The following is an 18065-nucleotide window of genomic DNA, read 5'->3' as shown; positions in this document are numbered from 1 at the left end:
TTTGTAGCCAGTTTAGTGATTTTTAGACTGGTCCTTTGCAACTCAAAACTAGTTCCCAAAGTTTTTCGACCTTCTAAACACATTGATGGCATCAAATTTGCCAAAATCTATCCCCATGACTCTATTTTGATATATTAAACCCGATGGCTACACAAACGGTAATTCCAAAGTTGATCTAGGAGAATTATGACAACTGATTTATTCAAATGAGAGTCCTTCTAGGTGCTTAGGATGTCATAGACATTGTTGAAGATGGGTACAGAGAAAGCCCATCAAAAGAAGGTGAAGCAACTATATCCGATGCTCAAAGAACGATCTTGCAAGCTAATCGAAAGAAGGATTGCAAGGCGAAGTCAATAATCTACTAAGGCCTTGATGAGGCCACGTTCAAAATCATCGCTTCCGCCAAGACATCCAAAGAAGTTTGGGACTCTCTCCATTGAATACACAAAGGTGCAAACCAAGCAAAGAAGATTCGTCTTCAAACATTGCCAGGTGATTTCGAATCTTTAAAAATGAAATCTATTGAATCTATTGCAAACTACTATACACGAGTTATGGTAGTAACAAATCGATTGAGAAGAAATGGAGAGACTCTCAATGACGAGAGAATTTGTGAGAAAATTTTGTGAACGTTGGATCTAAAATATGATTATATAGCTATGACCATGGAAGAAACAAAAGATTTGGAAACCATGTCCGTAAAAGAACTTGTGGGCTCACTTCAAGCCCGTGAGCAGAAAGTCAACAAAAGGAGTGATGATAAAGCACTGGAGCATGCCCTCCAAACAAAGTTGTCCCTCATTACAGATAGATATGACAAAGGGGAGACGTCACAACGAGGAAGAGGACGAGACCAAGGATCTCGTGGAAGAAATTATGGATATTTTGACTCTAGATGAGGTGGTAGAGGCGGAAGAGGTCCCACTAGAGAATGACGCAATCAACAGAACTATGTCCCACAAGGTAGAGGACAAAGAAGAAGAGGGGGATACAATAACCGTCCAAACATAGACAAGAGAAATGTTCAGTGCTACAAATGCCACAAGTACGAACACTACAGCAATGAGTGCAGAGGTAATCCCAAAAATTATTGAAATAGTAAACTTGATTGGAGATGGCCGGCAGCCCACCACTTTTGATTTTCCTGGAGTCGGTAGGCAACCTACTCCACCTACCAGCCCAACTCCGTTGAAGATCTACTCCCACAATTGTTGATTATTTGATTTACAATTTGCTATAAATAGGTGTGTGTATGTAATGTATTAAATGTTGGCCGGCAGCCCACCGCTGTTGATTTTTCAGGAGTCGGTAGGCAACCTACTCCACCTACCAGCCCAACTCCGTTGAAGATTTACTCCCACAATTGTTGATTATTTGATTTACAATTTGCTATAAATAGGTGTGTGTATGTAATGTATTAAATGTGGGTGTTGAGAGAGTAAAACCAGTGAGCGAGAGAGTGATTCTTTTCCTCTGTAATTCAGTTTTGAAATAAATTGAATGTGTTTGTTGTTTTCTATTGATTCTCACTGAGTTTCAGTCACAACCAGTGACTGAGCGTTCCTCTCCACCCATCAGTGGTATCAGAGCGTCCAGGTATACCAGAATCCTCCAAACAGAGGCGAACAAAGGAGAAATTCAATTTTCTTCCCAGATTTGAGGTTGCTCAAAATCTAAAATTGAGCCGACCATTGCGAAATTCGAGTCGAGATGATTCCAACAGTGAAAACCACATCTCAAACGGACTTCGGGAAACGCCGCACGCGCTCACACGCGCCTTCGACGATTTCAGTGTTTTCCCTACGGTCCGCACCCACCGACGAATACTCTGATGCCTGTGACATGTGCCCCACGCGCATCTTCCTCACTCGGTTGTGAAATCCGACCCGGATGCTCGATTTGCCCTGAAAATCGAATCTAAGAACCAGCTCCACAACCCGCAACCTGGATCCGTCCCCAAAACCTAACCCGCCTTCCGACCCGCGCCTAGCTGCTGACACGCGGCATGCGCAGACACTGCTACGTGGCTTAATGGTAAGCACTAATGCCGTTAAATGGCCGTTAAGTTAGACCGGCAAGTTTAAAGACCACCCAAAAATTCCTGTAGCTGGTTCAATGATTTTTGGATCAGTTGTTCGCAACCCAAAATCGGTTCCTAAGGTTTTTTGACCTTATGAACACACTGGTGGCATCATATTTTCCAAATCAGTCCCCATATCTCTATTTTGATATATTAAATTCGATGGCTAATGGTACTACACAAGCGATCATTCCAAAATTGACTTGGGAGAATTATGACAACTGGTCTATTCAAATGAAAGCGCTTCTAGGTGCTCAGGATGTCATGGACATCGTTGAAGATGGGTATAGAGAAAACCCATCAAAAAAAGCCTAAATAGCTATGTCGGATGCTCAAAGAATGACCTTGCGAGCCAATCGAAATAATGATTGCAAGGCGAAGTCCATAATCTACCAAGTCCTTGATGAGGCCATGTTTGAAATCATCACCTCCGCCAAGACATCCAAAGAAGTTTGTGACTCTCTCCATCAAACACACAAAGGTGCAGACAAAGTGAAGAAGATTCGTCTTCAAACATTGTGAGGTGAGTTCGAATCTTTAAAAATGAAATCTACTGAATTTATTGCTGACTACTATACACGAGCTATGGTAGTATCAAATCAATTGAGAAGAAATGGAGAGATTCTTAATGACGAGAGAATTTGTGAGAAAATTTTGTGATCTTTGGATCCAAAATATGATTATATAGTTGTGACCCTAGAAGAAATAAAAGATTTGGAAACCATGTTCGTAAAAGAACTTGTGGGCTCACTCCAAGCCCATGAGTAGAAAGTCAACAGAAGAAGTGATGATAAAGCACTGGAGCAAGCCCTCCAAACAAAGTTGTCTCTCACTGCAGATAGATACAACAAAGGGGGGACGTCACAGCAAGGAAGAGGATGAGGTCGAGGAACTCGTGGAAGAAATTATGGAAATTTTGACTCCAGAGGACGTGGCAAAGGCGGAAGAGGTCCCACTAGAGAAGGACGCAATCAACAGAACTACATCCCACAAGGCAGAGGACAAGGAAAAAAATGAGGATACAATAACCGCCTGAACGTAGACAAAATAAACATTCAATGCTACAACTGCCACAAGTATAGACACTACAACAATGAGTATTGGGGGCGACAATAAGAAAAGGTTAGCGAGGAGGCCAACCTTGCTGAAACTGAACATGCAGATCTAGAGTTATTGATGCTGATGGTACACAATTCAACTCAATAGGACCAAAGTGTTTGGTACCTTGATTTTGGGGTCTGCAACCATATGACTGGGAAAAAGAACCTATTCTTTGAACTTAATAAGAAAGTTCAGGGAGAGATCTCTTTTGGCGATAATTCTAAAATCCCAGTCTGAGGGAGAGGAGATGTTTTGATCAAATAGAAGTTCGGAGATCATACTTACATCTCCAACGTCTATTACGTGCCAGATATGAAGACTAACATCTTGAGTCTCGGACAGCTCATGGAGAGAGGCTACCGAATTAGCCTTAGTGATAAGCAGATGGTGATAATAGACACTCGAGGAAAGCTTCTTACTCGAGTTCAAATGGCAAAGAATCAAATTTTTTCGCTCGCCATCCAACATGATACCCCAAGGTGTTTGAGCGCTATCATCAGAGAAAAAGATTAGCTATTGCATCTAAGGTATGGACATCTGAATTTTGAAAGTTTGAAACAATTGGGAAGCAAGAAGATGGTGAACGGCTTACCCAATATCCACCATCCAAATGTAATATGTGAACGCTATATTTTGAGCAAGCAACACAGAAACAATTTTGGAAAACAAGCCGACTGGAGATCTACCATGCCGCTCCAGCTAATATACACTGACGTGTGTGGTCCATTAAGACCATTTTCGAATGGACAGAATCGATACTTCCTAACCTTCATCGATGACTACACTAGGAAGACCTAGGTCTACTTCCTGAAAAGGAAGTCAGAGGTTTTCGACAAGTTCAAAGAGTTCAAAGCTCTAGTGGAGAAACAGAGTGGCTACCGCATCAAGTCACTCTAGTTAGACCAAGGAGGAGAGTACAAAGATGAAGCTTTCTTGGAATTCCTTAGGCATCAAGGGATTCAAACACAGTTCACCCAAACCTACACTCCCCAATTGAATGGCACAGCCGAAAGAAAGAACCGCACAATCCTTAACATGGCCAAGAGCATATTAAATGATAAGAATATACCCAAGAGTTTTTGGGCAGAAGCAATGTCATGTGCAGTCTATCTGCTCAATCGGTCTCCTACGAAGAGTCTTGATACAAAGACACCATATGAAGCTTGGAGTATTCATAAGCCCAGTGTGAGTCATCTTAGGGTGTTTGGCTCCATAGCCTACGCCAAGATCCCAGAAGCAAGAAGGACAAAGCTGGATGATAAAGGAGAGAAGTGTATCCTTGTTGGATATGGTGATAGCACCATGGGATATCGAATCTATAATCCCATTAACAAGAAAGTATTTTATAGTCGGGATGTCATTTTTGAAGAAAATGAATCCTAAAAATGGGACTAGGCTAAATGTTCAAAAGATGCGGAGAAGAACCTACACAGACAAGAGAAGTGTCTATCGAGCCACAAGTTCCCGAGCTGTAGAAACCTCCACATGGTTCACTATAGAGGAATGAAGCTCCATCATCAATAGAGCGTGAAATCTCAGACATGAGACCTAGAGGAGCTCGAAATCTAACTAACCTGTATGAAACTATAGAACCAATAGAAGAGTATGTTACTCTATACTATCTATTGTTGACTAGCTACCCGGTTAGTTTTAAAGAAGTTAATGAAGAAGACCAATGGAGAAAAGCGATGGATGAGGAGATTCAATCCATCAAGAAGAACAAGACTTGAGAGTTGACAAATCTTTCAAAGGGCCGAAAAACTATTGGTGTAAAATGTGTGATGACCCAAAAAAATATATATAATTAAAGTACAATAATAATAAAATAATAAAAATGGTCATTAAGTTAATATCAATACAGAAGTGTTTTTCTGTAGGATCCTTGATTCTATGTTTGATGTCTAAGAAAAATCTTATCTTAGCCATTGCGGCTCAATCGCTCCTTACAGGTCGGCCTGGTCAAAATGGAATTTCATAGGATAAACAGGATAGACACTGTTTGTACACGTAAATAAGTATATATACATAAAATAGTGTTTTGACAGACATAATTTGTAAAAATACATAATAAGATGATAATAATGTAGGTATCATATGTGGGGCCCACAAGACTATGTGGGGTCCACATGAGTCCCGGAGCCACAAGACACTATTTATATACGTAAATAAGTATATAAAATAATGTTTTGACTGATATAAATTGTAAAAATATATGATAAAATAATAATAATATAGACATCCTATGCGGGGCCCACTACATTGTGTGGGGCCCACATGAGTCCCGAAGCCGTATGGAGGTTTACACGAGTCTCAAAGTTATGTAGGATGCATAAAATTGTATAAGAGTTATTTGAGTTACGTAGGATCCATTCGGGTCTCGAAGTTGTGTGGGGCCCACAAGATCATGTCGGGCCTACATGAGTTTTCAAAATTCAAATTTAATTCTTGTTCAAAAATAAATAATAAAATAAATAAATACTAAAAATAGTTTAAAAGTAAAAACAATAATAATAATAATAATAATAATAATAATAATAATGATTAAGAAAAATAATAAAATAATTAATTAACTAATTGACTAATTAATTAGGTAAGTGATTAATTAAAAATTTATTTAATGGGAATGGTGGCAAGCACTCCCACATGGCCTCCATCCCCATCCCATACTCAACCCATACCTTGTCCATCCCTTGCCCATTCTTTAATTTTAAAAAAATTATAATTTCACCCATCTCCCCACACTTTTATAAATTCCATTTCTTCCCCAAAATTTTCCTATAAATAGGGAACTCTCAACCTTCATTTTTCACAGCAATTTTCTAAGGAAGAGAAGAATTAGTGAGTGAAAGAAATTGTGGTGGAGAGAGAATTTTTGAATAAGTTCTCAATCACCCACTCTTTCCGATCTCATTTCTTAGAGATAGTTACAGTGTTCGTAAGGAAGAAGGTAAGTAAATTTTGATTATGTTAGTTTTTTTTTTTTATTTAAAATTCATACCCGAGTTTATTTTATAAGTAAATTTCAATTATGTTAATTAGTTCCACAAAATTTCCATGAGTTTATTTTTAGGCGTATTTAATTATACCAGTTCTATCTTTAATATACTTGCATCTATTTTTGGGTTAAGAAATATTCTAATCCTCTCGGGAAAATTTTTAGCATTTATTTTTATTTAAAAATAAAATTATATATATTTTTAACACAAAAATTGTGTGGCATGAGCTTATTTTTACGTTATATTTTTTATGTAAATATGAGTAAGGATGAGATTTTCACGATATTATTTTAAATTGCATAAATTATAATAAGATAATTTTAAAACCCCTTATGGCAACGAAAGTTCAAAGTTACAGATGCTCGGTATCGCAGCTTAAAGTTTATACGGATCAAAGTGCACCCACACTGTTTATAGAGTGGTTATTTATGTTAGTGGATTTCTCCTGAGTGTACACCTGGTTCCGGACCAGGACTTAATAAAGAAAATCTCACTTAAAGTTTACGTATGTTGATTTAGTTTGGTCGGCCAGCCAGCTAAGTCCAGTCTTCGGACCGCACAACCCAGTCATGGGGGTAAACATGACTTATGGCAAACAGGCCTAAGGGTGATTTTTTATAATATATGTTTATACATATTTAATTACGTGTACAAAGTTACTGATGATTTGAAGGAAAAGTTTACGTGAAAAGAATCATTCTGGTGCTTAAATGACGATCTAAGGAAAACGTATAAGGAAAAGTATATGTATGTTTATCATTAAATATTTTTACAGTTTTAAAGTTAAAAGTTTAATTTAACAGTTATAGTATATGATTATAAAATTTTACTGTTGTAATTGATGACAAAAGTTTTATGCAGAAATTTTTAAATTTATATTTATTCTAAAAGCAATTTTGAAGTTATAGTATTAAATATTGTTTTATGAAATTTTTAAAAAATTCATTTTGGCCACACACTAATAATAATCTTATTTACTTACTAAGCGTCGTCTCACTCCAATCATATTTTTATTTCAGATAACTCTGAAGGGCATGTCGGAAATTAGGCTTAGCAAGCATGCGGGTGGGTATTAGAAAAATAAAGATTGATTAGAAATATTAGTATGATTACAGATATTTATGTTTGTGTAATTTTCTTCTTTTGAAATAAATGATTGTAATATAGATAATTAGCGCTTTAGTTTAATAAAAATTGAGTTTATTTGCTTCCGCTATAAATCAATAGTAAAAAGTTAATATCTAGGCCCTTCGGGGTTGGGGTATTACATTTGGTATCAGAGCAATAGGTTATAGGTTTTGTAGACTTTAAGAAATAATTTTACCAGAGCATAAGATATAGGTTTTGCATACTATAATATATAGATTTTACCAGAGCTTAGGCGTAAAACATGATTTGGGTAGGATTGGGTAGTTTAGAATAATTATTTTAGTTTGTTATATTATTATACGTTAATAATAAATTTATGATTTTAAAATAACATTTGATCATTGTTTAAAAATGGATCCTAAAGATAGTAGCATTGGAGGAAATGCGATTAACGTGGAGGCTCCCAAGGATAGGTAATAATCATAAATTCTCTAAGAAAAATGGTAGTATTATTGAAGACACGTTAATTAATTTAAAGATGTTATTTATGTTTATAAAAACATGTACCCATATTGATGATTCATAATTAATTGTCAGATGCATTAATAATTTAAAATTTATATATATATAAATATAATAATATAATAATATCTGAGATTTATTTATTTGTACTATTATTATTTTCACTAAATATATAATAAATAACACATTAGACACTACTGAGTTTAGAAATGCTACACATACAAATAGATATGAACAAAAAGTCTATTATGAAATCTGAATTTACCCAAAATTTCTTTGCATGTATAGGTTGGATATGAATATGTATTTTTACATTACATATTCAGTTATCAACAAAACATTCAAACTTAATTTAGGAATATATATTTTGATAAAATCTTTAATTTTAATTTTGTATTAGTTTATAAGGAATTAAATATAATTTAAACATTACTTATTATATTTATATTCAAAAAAAAATATATATATATATATATATATATATATATATATATATATATATATATAATCCCTTAGCATGTGCAAGTTAAATATGTATATCTATTTTTTTCCCATTGCATATTCAATTTCCATCAAGTATCCAAGTTTAATTTAGGAAGTACAACTTTTGACAAAATCTTTAATTTTTTTTATAAATTTATAAAAATTAATACAACTTAAATTTTTCTATATTAAAAAAAAAAATTAATGAAAGCAATTTAAAAATTAACTAATAACTAACCAATGTCAAATCATCAATTGGTCAAACATGTCCAACATATATTTGATCTAATAATAATAATAATAATAATGAAATATAAATATATATATATATATATATATATATATATATATATATATATATATATATATATATATAAGGGGTACTCTTGCAGTTAGAAAAAAAAAAAAAAAGCCTCATGGGTGGAAATCATCGGCTATAGCTCACTTACCCCCGAAGTAAGGCCAGGACATGAGACCACTTGGGCATAGTGGGGACTCGAACCCGCGATCACATGGATGCACGGCCGGTTCCTTACCACTAGGCCACCCACCCAAGTAGTGACATAAGGATGAAATTAATTATAGTTAAAGCATTAATAAAGATGTAGAAACATAAAAAAGAACCTTGAGTCCGCAAATTTTGCAATACGTGTCGCTCGCTCGATTTCCGCGACACATATCGCTCTCCCTCGATTTTTGAAAAAATGCATCACTCGAGGCACGCGTCGCTCTCTCTCTTGATTTTTGCGACACACATCGTTCTCCCTCGATTTTTGCAAAACGCGTCGTTCGTGACACTCGTCGCTATCTCGATTTTCGTGACACACATCGTTCTCCCTCGATTTGTGCAAAACGCGTGCTCGATATCCATGACACGCGTCGCTCTCTCTCGATTCTCACGACACACGTCGTTCTCCCTCGATTTGTGCAAAATGCGTAGCTCGATATCCGTGACACACGTCGCTCTCCCTCGATTCTCGCAGCACACGTCGCTCTCTCTCGATTTCCATAACACGCGGCCACTCCCCTAGAAAAAGGGTCTATCCTTCTCAAGCTCTAAACATCACAGCTTTCTATCATCTTGAACAATCACATTTCGGTTTGCAGTGATTAGCTCTTCCCAACTTGTCTCTTAGTTGCCTCATTACTCGAAAATGTTGCTAAATCACCCAACTCCCCAAGTTGCTGAGAGCAGCACTAGATCGTCGATTCAAAGATGGAAACCCAGTAAGGCACAACTGGAGATTCTAGAGGAGGCCTTCCACAACAGTCAAGGGGAACTCCCTTCCGTGGAGCGGACTATCTTGCTTGCAGCACAACTCCGAAGGTATGATCCAATCGAGTCGAGAAATATACGCTTTTGGTTTGAGAACCGTAGGCGTAGGCGGGGATCAGTTGGAGAAGCCACTATCTCAACTACTGCCCCATCAATTCTCCATATTACCTCCTCCGCTACTACTGACCCAAGCAGTGCCCCTGCCATTCTTCCAACCCTCTTCCTTATCGAGAATATTCCGACTATGAAACTTACAACTAATATCACACCAATGAGCCATATCCCTTACAATGGCAATATCGCAGTCACCACACTAAGGGTTTCGGATAATGATGGCCTACTTCACCATTGCAAGGAAATCCGATGTGCATTGAGACTCATATATGGGCCACCAATAACTCGGGAAGAGGGCAGCTCTTCCTCCTTCGCCGAACAAACGGGCGTTCTCTCCCTTTTTCCCACCCAAGCCGGCGACATTATAAGAGGTCAAATCTGCCAAAAAAGAACCCAGGCGGTTAGCAGTGACACTGCTAGTACTGCGATAGATGTTGACGTTGATCTAAGGCTCTAAAGGCCAGATCTCGTATATTTTTAATTTATAAGACATGTATAATATATATACATATATATAATTATCCTTTTCCACATCTTCTGAATTTCTTTTCCATTTCAACCTCTATTAGACCGACGATTCATACTTCAATTCCCAAAATAAAATACTTCGCCAAATTGATCCTTAATCTATTCTAAGACTTAGTCAAATCGTTAATCAATGTACTCTTTTAAATAGCGCAACCAATTATACAGTACTCATTTTAAATTAGCAAATTTCGAGGACGAAATTTTTTTAAAGAGGGGAGATTGTGATGACCCAAAAAATATATATAATTAAAGTACAATAATAATAAAATAATAAAAATGGTCATTAAGTTAATATCAATACAGAAGTGTTTTTCTGTAAGATCCTTGATTCCATGTTTGATGCCTAAGAAAGACCTTGTCTTAGCGAGTGCTCAGAGACCATTGCGGCTCAGTCGCTCCCTGGAGGTCGGCCTGGTCAAAATGGAATTTCATAAGATAAATAGGATAGACACTGTTTGTACACGTAAATAAGTATTTATACATAAAATAGTGTTTTGACAGACATAATTTGTAAAAATACATAATAAGATGATAATAATATAGGTATCATATGTGGGGCCCACAAGACTATGTGGGGTCCACATGAGTTCCGAAGCCACAAGACACTGTTTATATACGTAAATAAGTACATAAAATAATATTTTAACTGATATAAATTGTAGAAATATATGATAAAATAATAATAATATAGGTATCCTATGTGGGGCCCATTAGACTGTGTGGGGCCCACATGAGTCCCGAAGCCGTATGGAGGTTTACACGAGTCTCAAAGTTATGTATGATGCATAAAATCGTATAAGAGTTATTCGAGTTTTGTAGGATCTATTCGGGTCTCGAAGTTATGTGGGGCCCACAAGATCATGTGGGCCCTACATGAATTTTTAAAATTTAAATTTAATTCTTGTTCAAAAATAAATAATAAAATAAATAAATTCTAAAAATAGTTTAAAAGTAAAAACAATAATAATAATAATAATAATAATAATAATAATAATAATGATTAAGAAAAATAATAAAATAATAAAATAATAAATTAACTAATTGACTAATTAATTAGGTAAGTGATTAATTAAAAATTTATTTAATGGGAATGGTGGCAAGCACTCCCATATGGCCTCCATCCCCATCCCATACTCAACCCATACCTTGTCCATCCCTTGCCTATTTTTTAATTTTAAAAAAATTAAAATTTCACCCATCTCCCCACACTTTTATAAATTTCATTTCTTCCCCAAAATTTTCCTATAAATAGGGAGCTCTCAACCTTCATTTTTCACAACAATTTTCTAAGGAAGAGAAGAAGTAGTGAGTGAAAGAAATTGTGGTGGAGAGAGAATTTTTGAATAAGTTCTCAATCACCCACTCTTTCCGATCTCATTTCTTAGAGATAGTTACAGTGTTCGTAAGGAAGAAGGTAAGTAAATTTTGATTATGTTAGTTTTTTTTTTATTTAAAATTCATACCCGAGTTTATTTTATAAGTAAATTTCAATTATGTTAATTAGTTCCACCAAAATTTCCATGAGTTTATTTTTAGGCGTATTTAATTATACCAGTTCTATCTTTAATATACTTGCATCTATTTTTGGGTTAAGAAATGTTCTAATCCTCTCGAGTAAATTTTTAGCATTTCTTTTTATTCAAAAATAAAATTATATATATTTTTAACACAAAAATTGTGTGGCATGAGCTTATTTTTACGTTACATTTTTTTATGTAAATATGAGTAAGGATGAGATTTTCACAATATTATTTTAAATTGCATAAATTATAATAAGATGATTTTAAATCCCCTTATGGCAACGAAAGTTCAAAGTTACAGATGCTCGATACCGCAGCTTAAAGTTTATATGGATCAGAGTGCACCCACACTGTTTACAGAGTGGTTATTTATGTTAGTGAATTTCTCCTGAGTGCACACCTGGTTCCGGACTAGGACTTAATAAGGAAAATCTCACTTAAAGTTTACGTACGTTGATTTAGTTTGGTCGGCCAGCCAGCTAAGTCCAGTCTTCGGACCGCACAACTCAGTCATGGGGGTAAACATGACTTACAACAAACAAGCCTAAAGGTGGTTTTTTATAATATATGTTTATACATATTTAATTACGTGTACAAAATTACTGATGATTTGAAGGAAAAATTTACGTGAAAAGAATCATTCTGGTGCTTAAATGACGATCTAAGGAAAACGTATAAGGAAAAGTATATGCATGTTTATCATTAAATATTTTTACAGTTTTAAAGTTAAAAGTTTAATTTAATAGTTATAGTATATGATTATAAAATTTTACTGTTGTAATTGATGACAAAAGTTATATGCAGAAATTTTTAAATTTATATTTATTCTAAAAGCAATTTTGAAGTTATAGTATTAAATATTGTTTTATGAAATTTTTAAAAAGCTCATTTTGGCCACAAACTAATAATAATCTTATTTACTTACTGAGCGTCGTCTCACTCCAATCATATTTTCATTTTAGATAACTCTGAAGGGCATGTCGGAAATCAGGCTTAGCAAGCATGCAGGTGGGGATTAGAAAAATAAAGATTGATTAGAAATATTAGTATGATTACAGATATTTATGTTTGTGTAATTTTCTTCTTTTGAAATAAATGATTGTAATATAGATAATTTGCGCTCTGGTTTAATAATAATTGAGTTTATTTGCTTCGGCTGTAAATCAATGGTAAAAAGTTAATATCCCAGACCCCTCGAGGTTGGGGTGTTACATCCCCATGGATGAAAGACTTAAAAGATTAGATGTTACTACCTATATCAACAAGGTGCACATTTCTTTTCGGAAGCTTTCCCATAAGAACTCCATAGTTAAGCGTGCTTGGCTTAGAGCAATCTTGGGATGGGTGATCACTTGGGAAGTTTTCTCAAGAAGTGTGTGAGTGAGGACAAAATATACTGAAAAGGACACGTGTTGGTTTGTGGGGTCAGTCATTAGTCTGATAAGGTCTGCCCCCTGTTGTCTAGTCCAGGTGTAGGATGAGAGACGCAATGCTCCCTGGCAGACACAGGTTGGGGCATTACAAAATGGGTCTACAAGACCAAGAAGAATGCTCAACAAGAAGTTTAGAGATACAAAGAAAGATTTTTCGCTAAAGGCTACAAGCAGAAAGAAGGGATTGATTATGGAGAAATTTTTGCCCTGGTTGTAAGACTTGAAACCATTAGATTACTAATTTCTCATTCAGCACAAAATGGATGGAATATTTACCAACTAGACGTGAAATCAACATTTCTGAACGGTTTTCTAGAAGAAGAGATTTATATCTATCAACCACCTGGAAATGTGAAGAAGGGCAAAGAAGATAAAGTGTATAAGTTGTAGAAAGCACTCTATGACTTGAAGTAGGCACCTCGTGCGTGGAACATGAGGATTGATGACTACTTCCAGAAGAATGGATTTGAGAAGTGTCCCTATGAACATGCGTTATACAAAAAGATGGAGACAGATGGAAGCATGCTGATAGCTTGCCTATATGTTGATGATCTAATCTTCATCGGTAACAATCCAGAGATGTTTGCTGCTTTCAAGAGGAGCATGGTCAAAGAATTCGAAATGAAGGATATTGGCCAGATGACTCACTTCCTTGGTATAGAAGTCGTGCAAAGCAAGAAAGGAATCTTCATCTCCCAAAGCCACTATGCAAAAGAAGTACTAAAGAAGTTTGGGATGGAAAAATGCAACTCTGTGACAACTCTGGATGAAACGGTACTGGAATTGAGAAAGAATAAGGATGGAGATGTTGACCCCACATATTTCAAGAGTCTGGTTGGAAGCTGGAGGTATTTGATGTGCACTAGACCATACATACTCTATGGAGTTGGGCTTGTCAGCAGGTACATGGAGACTCCTGACCAGTCCTATCAAAATGCAGCAAAAATGATACTCTAATATGTCAAGGGTACCATCATCGATGGTATGTTCTATTCATCAAGAGGTAATTGCAAATTATCGGTTATTCAGATAGCGATTGGGGAAAAGATCTTGATGAAATAAAAAACATGACGGGATTCACATTTTTCATGGGAGATACAGCGTTTACATGGTCTTCGAAGAAGCAACCCATCGTAACGTTGTCATCATGTGAAGCTAAGTATGTTGCTGCCAGCTCAGCTGTTTGTCATGGTATATGGATTAGGAATGTACTGAAGTATCTGGGATTTCTTCAAGATAACCCCACAGAATTCTACATCGACAACCGATCAGCGATTGCACTTGTGAAAAATATAGTTTACCATGAAAGAAGCAAACATATTGATACTCGGTATCATTTTATCAGGGAGGATATGAAGAATAAAGAAGTGGAATTGATATCTTACAGAACGTATGATCAGATTGCTGACATTTTCATGAAAGCACTCAGGTATGATATTTTTGCAAGACTGAAGACAATGCTCGGAATGACAAAGAGTCAAGTTTAAGGGGGGATGTTGAAATAGTAAACTTGATTGGATATGGCCGGCAGCCCACCGCTGTTGATTTTTTTGGAGTCAGTAGGCAACCTACTCCACCTACCAACCCAACTCCGTTGAAGATTTACTCCCACAATTATTGATTATTTGATTTACAATTTGCTATAAATAGGTGTGTGTACGTAATGTATTAAATGTGGGTGTTGAGAGAGTAAAACTAGTGAGCGTGAGAGTGATTCTTTTCCTCTGTAATTCAGTTTTGAAATAAATTGAACGTGTTTTTTGTTTGCTATTGATTCTTATTGAGTTTTAGTCACAACTAGTGACTGAGCATTCCTCTCCACCCATCGAAAATTATGAAGTAAATGAAAATGCTAACTTTGCAGAAAAGGAGAAAGCCGAAGGAGAATCATTGATGCTGATGGCACACAGTTCAACCCACCAGAATCAAAATTTTTAGTACCTTGACTTTGGACCCAGCAATCATATGATTGGAAGAAAGAACCTGTTTAATGAGCTTGATGAAAAAGTTCCGGGAGAGATATCATTTGGTGATCTCTCTAAAGTCCCAGTTCGAGGAAGGGAAAATGTCCTAATTAAGAGGAAGGATGGAGACCATGCTTATATCTCCAATGTGTACTATGTGCCAGCTATGAAGACTAATATACTTAGTCTCGGGCAACTTGTGGAGAAAGGCTACTGAATTAGCCTTAAAGATAAGCAGATGGGGATAACAGACGCTCGAGATAAGCTTGTTACCCGAGTACAAATGGCAAAGAATCGGATGTTTTTGCTCGCCATTCAAGATGATATGCCAAGGTGTTTGAGCGCTATCATCAAAGACAGATACTGACTATGGCATCTAAGGTATGGACATCTGAATTTTGAAAGTTTGAAATAGTTGGTAAGTAAGAAGATGGTGAAAGACAATTGATCTCGTAGAGTTTCTTGATTTTTTTTTAAGGAAATTTTAATAGGATTTACCTTCGTTTTTTGCCATATTTTTGTTCTTCAATTCGCAGCAATTTTCGTCTTTGCCGACATGTCTCGCCTGCTTTATGCATCGGCATCTTCTCCTACGGATCATCTCCGTCGACATTGCCTTCTCTATTGCTTTCATGCTTTACATTAATGAAGATTTTTTTTTCATCATCTTTTTACGGCAAGATGGCTATGTGAAATATTTATTTACTATCTCCATCTTGAGGGGGCGTATTAGAATTGTTAATTTTGTTATTAATCTGTTAGTTAGTTTAGTTAATTTATTAGTTTTTATTTCAGTTGTATTTTTCATTTCATATACTAGTATAAATATCACTTGTTGACTTTATGAGTCCAATCCTGTTTTGATAATGACAAATCACTTGGTATGTGATTTGTGCATTGAGTTTGTGAATAGGAACCATATTAAGCATGCACGAAAAGATAACGAGTCATGGAAGTCACAAAGTAAAGCTAACAAATCTTGGCAAGATCCATGGAACTCAAAGAGTACGAGAATCAAGATGCAAGCGGAAAAGTTCAAGATCATCTTGGGAATGGGTACTTAGAACTCATGTACTTACATTCTCGTATGATTTAATTTGAGGCTCAACATAAATTACAATTTCTTTAGGATTCATGCATTTCATGTATATCATTAGGGAACCTTCATGGACCTAGAAATTTTTTTGAAATCATGGAAAATATGTTTTATAAAAGGCCCAAGAAAAAGAGCAAAGAATTTTTTTTTATAAAAAGGAAAAAAAAAGGAACTTCAGTAACCTGAACTCCACCTCAGTAGCTTGAAGAATTTCTTCGGTTGCCTGAAGAATAAGTTCGGTAGCCTGAAGAATTAATGGGAAACACAGAACCTAACTGAAGCACTTTGGTCGCCTGAACTGAGGACCTTAGGCGCATGAACTTGCCACTTCAGGAGCCTGAACCCCACTTTGGTTACCTGAAGTCGCGGAAAAGTTTAAAAATCATATTTCTATTAAAAGGACTCGCGAGCTTTTTCTTTGATCCAACGGTTGAGATCAATTCTAAGGGTAAGATACGATATATACTGAATATCTAAACCCTAAAACTAAGCTAAGACACAAAAGAAAGAGAAGAACACATCTTGTTGAAAGAATATTGGAAAACTTGCTCCTATTGCTATACGATTGCCTACACTTCAATTTCTAATCGTCAAACTTGGGCACATCAACTCAGAATCTTGAAGGGAACTTGTTTATTCATCTGGATTTTAATTCTAATATTGAGGTTTGATCATTCAAGTTATCGTTTTCAAGAACTTCTCATCTCATTATGTGTTTTTGAATATCATTAGAAAAGTTTTGATCTTGAGTGTGCATAAACATATAAAAATTGATTTTTGAAAAGGTCATTACTTGAAAACCTTTTGTTAGATCGGCTGATTGGTTTTTGATTCAAGGGTATATGAATATACATATATATTGTTCATAGAGCTTATAATTGAAAAACCTATTTTGATTAAAAGATTGATCTTAAAAGTGCCTATACATATACATCGTTATTCTAAACAAGATCATTACTTGATTTAGGGTGTGTGATTGATTGAAAGGTTTGATTCAAGTGTGCGTTTGCTAAAGGATCTATAATTTAGATATATTAACGCTTGATTAAATATCCTTGAAACTTATAACTATACATTTTATTGAGGGATATTTTCTGAAAAAACAATATACTCAGTTTGTGGTTGAATACTTGAAAGAAAAACTTTGTGATTTTGATTGATTTAATATTCAAGAGAAAGTTTTTGTTAACAAGTTCACATCAAATATATTTGTGCATTTTTGCAAAGTGAACCAAGAACCCTAGTATACTCCAAAACATTTTAAATATATCTTTATTTGGGAGTTTTGGTTAAATAAGGATTTGTGTGTTGAAGCATATCATACATAAAACGATTGTATCGTTTTCATGCATTCATGAGCTTCAAGTTTAATCATATGTTAATGTGCTACGAAATTGAATTGTAGTCACAAGTTTTTGTTAGAAGCATTGTTTTGAGTGTTAATTTTCAGATTCTATTGTATACACGGTTTGGTGTGTGAACCGATGTGAGAGGAGAGAGTTGTATCTCTTGTAAGCAGCAGAGTAGGAGGGAGTTGTGCCTCTTGTAAGCAGAGGATTGTAAGGGAAGCTCCATCCCAATTTAAGGAGCAGGGATTTAGTGAAATCCTTGAGTGGTTGCTCAAGGCAAGGACGTAGGCCAAGTTGACTAAACGTCATAAAAACCGTGTTTGTCTTCTCTCTTCCCTTTTCTCTTTATTTTCTGCACTGTATTTAAATTTTGTATATTGCATGAATTGGTTGGATAGCCTTATACATAAGTAATTGAGTAATAAGAATTCATTGGTAAATATATAAGAAGGTTTTAAAAGGTAAATAAGTGTCGAAAAACTTTAAATGCCCAATTCACCCCCCCCCCTCT

The sequence above is a fragment of the Malania oleifera genome, chromosome 1 (genome assembly GCF_029873635.1).
Source record: "Malania oleifera isolate guangnan ecotype guangnan chromosome 1, ASM2987363v1, whole genome shotgun sequence".
Classification (NCBI taxonomy): Eukaryota; Viridiplantae; Streptophyta; class Magnoliopsida; order Santalales; family Ximeniaceae; genus Malania; species Malania oleifera.
This window is presented reverse-complemented; position numbering follows the sequence as displayed.